Here is a 3,081-nt window from a genome sequence, read left to right as displayed (position 1 = left end):
CGATATTCTCATTGTGTGTACAGTGCTTTAAGATGTGTTACATTTAGGCATAAGAATGAACTGTGACACCCCCTAATACAAAAGTTGCATATGCTATATTAGCCTAAACTGATTGGATTGATAGTATGTTCAGTTATTCTACACAGACACAGATAATCATCCACCTAGCTTTGGATAATCCACAATAACCTTTATTTGGAGCTGTGCATTGCTACCAATAGACCTGAAGGAAAAGCTTTAAAAATTGCCATTTCCTATCTCTCCAAAGTCATGTTCAGCTTTTGCCTCCAGCATACCAGGCACTTAAGAATTCTTCTTTCCAGACTCTATTGAGCAATAAATATCACTCAAAGTTTTCTAATGGTAGCAACTGAACATCAACCACACGATTCAGAAAACAGCCTACTGTGTTGTTTTTGGAACCTTTCGGGGAACAAAATGTTACCTTTTATGACTTAGTAAAGGGTAGGAGAAAATAAAGGATGTTAACCAATCGATCATCTTATTCTAAACCACAGTGCTATCCTGGCCACCTTTAAATCCCACCATGTCTATATAATAATGGGATTAACGTGTTTTCCTTGGATAAATGAGGAATGTTGGTTCTATTTCACCGCGTTTTTCTCGCCTGGGAAGAGAAAAATTTCAGTATGGCATTCAGTAAAACGTCTTTCCAGACACACAAGTTGGCAGTGCCCGAAACAGGAAGCTCAGCGTGCTTTTGTCATTACTGTGTGTTCAGCCCAAAGCGGTAAGACTTAATTCGGCCACAAAAACAATGTGTGGCTAAAAATATCGACAAATTCAATGGGCGATTTTTAGAAACTGCACGCCTTGGATTCACAGGGCCCCCCATTGGTTAATTCATACTTACGAGTGTGTGTATTCTCTTTAGAACATTTTGCTATGTATCTGGGTAAAAATAACAATGTGGTTATTTTACTTTCCTGAGTATAATACGTAGAAATTGAATAAGTGTGCAGTGTGCTCTCAAGTTTTCTGAGGCCTAAGTTACACAAATTATTTTTACAACTACAGGAGACAAATTTAGCAGGACAGGCTTGCTGCTAAAATCTTTAAAAGTAGCAGTTGATCAGTCCCAGATTGATCAGTCCCAATGGCTCCCTATGTAGTGAACTACTCTAAATCTTAGGGATATACTCATTGCATTGCCATGCTGCATGGCAAAAATGACGTCCCTGTTGTGTTTGACAGGTAGTACCAATTGCCAAATGCGATACAGTCAGGTGCATATGGCTGCACTACAACCGCATACAGGATTACGGTGTACAGGTTAGACATGAGTATATCATTGTTAATTGCTTATACTAAAGACTAGGAATAAAGTTATGCTTGTTTGGGCCTATGTTCGGTTCCAAAACCAGAAGCCAGCTGTCATTCTGTGTCTAATGAGCTAAGGGCAGAGAATTCTTCACCCTGCAACTGACCTTACAAAGGGGCCATATGATGGCTATATGGTCATATGGCCATACTAAGACAATGTAATTGACCTAATCTAATCATACAGCCATATTTGGTCAATGATGTCACAAGCATCTCTGCCCCTTTGTGTACAGGCAGGTGTGGTGGGGAATTCCCTAGCTGCAATTGTTTGGGTGGCAGTGGGTAGGATTGAGAGCTTCCTTCCAGGTTTGGCCTAGAAGTTAGAGTAGCTTGCTGTTCAGTAGTATAGTGTTGTAGTATGGGAGAAAGTCAGGAGCTTATCTATAGGAAACAGTACATACGTATTTGCCTCAAAATAAAGCGAAGTGGTGAATTACATTTATGCCTTTTGCAGCCTTCACCGTGCACATACAGGTAGGTGGGAACAGCGCTGAATCAAATGAGGACTCAGGTAAATAAAAGTGGGGGTGAGGGGGGATACTAATGCCTAAACATTTTTTTACCTTGAGGTAAGGAATGCATTAAGGTATAAAATGTTTAGGCTTCATAACCACTTTAAAGTGGTTGTAAACACTTACAGACCACTTTGTCCTACAGGTAAGCCTAGATTAAGGCTTACCTGTAGGTGTAAGAAATATCTCCTTAACCTACATGGTTAAGGAGATATTTCCAAGAAAGACGGCACCGATTTCTACGGCGCATGCGCCGTAGACAACGGCGCACAGGCGCACTGGGCGTGTTGCTACTAACGCCATCAGTGACATTATCACTGCTCTGGCCAGTCACAGCGCCAGAGCAGCGATACCCAGAAGTCACTCTGGGTATCATGGCAGCGTCGGAGGAGGTGTCCGAGGACCGCTGCTGGGGCTTCGTTCTCAGGTAAGTAATTCATAATGAGCTAGAATGCTGTGCATACTAGCTCATTATGCTTTTGTCTTGCAGGTTCTTTTTTTTCTTTTTAAGAGAGGATTTACTTCCTCTTTTACCTATGCCTGCGGTAATAACCCCATAGATTGCTGATACAGAGAATACATCTTAGAGTCTAAAGAAGACTTTTTTCCCCTGTCGGAGCAAATTGGTTTATAAGGGTTGCATGCCTTCCTCTGTTCCAGCTGTGGGTTATAGCCCAACACTGGGCACCTGACAAAAATGCCCTTGTAGTGTTGCACCCTGCACTGCAAGAGTTAAATGCTCATTAAGTCTAGGGGTAAATGAATTAGATACAATATTTGCCTTATTCCTTGCTCTGATAGGAGTCCTCCATGCTGTACATTCGGTTCCCCAAACCTGCTTTTCCTAGATCACAATGTCACAATGCAACCTTATTAGATACAATGCAGGACCAATAGTCCTGGGCTGTGCATGAGGATGGTGAGGGCCCATCCACAACCCGGAGCATCAGAGATGAGAGAGCCTGCCAGAGTAAGGAATGACAAGTATTATACCTTATTTCTCTGAACCTAGACATAGAAATCTTTAACCCTTGCAGTATGTTTTGATCCCAGACCTCGACTTCTATATACGCAGATTAATACATTTTCTTTTGGTCAAACAACATCAAAAGCATCCAAGCAATAGACAAGGCAACTTCACTCGTTCCAAATCAGTCAGCCCCATAGTACCGAAACCATTAAACAAGCATGGCAGCCAGCCAACTAGCATTATCAGAAGGAAGTA

This window comes from Rana temporaria, chromosome 9 (genome assembly GCF_905171775.1).
Source record: "Rana temporaria chromosome 9, aRanTem1.1, whole genome shotgun sequence".
Classification (NCBI taxonomy): Eukaryota; Metazoa; Chordata; class Amphibia; order Anura; family Ranidae; genus Rana; species Rana temporaria.
The sequence above is the reverse complement of the archived record's forward strand: the minus strand, read 5'-3'. Positions refer to the sequence as shown.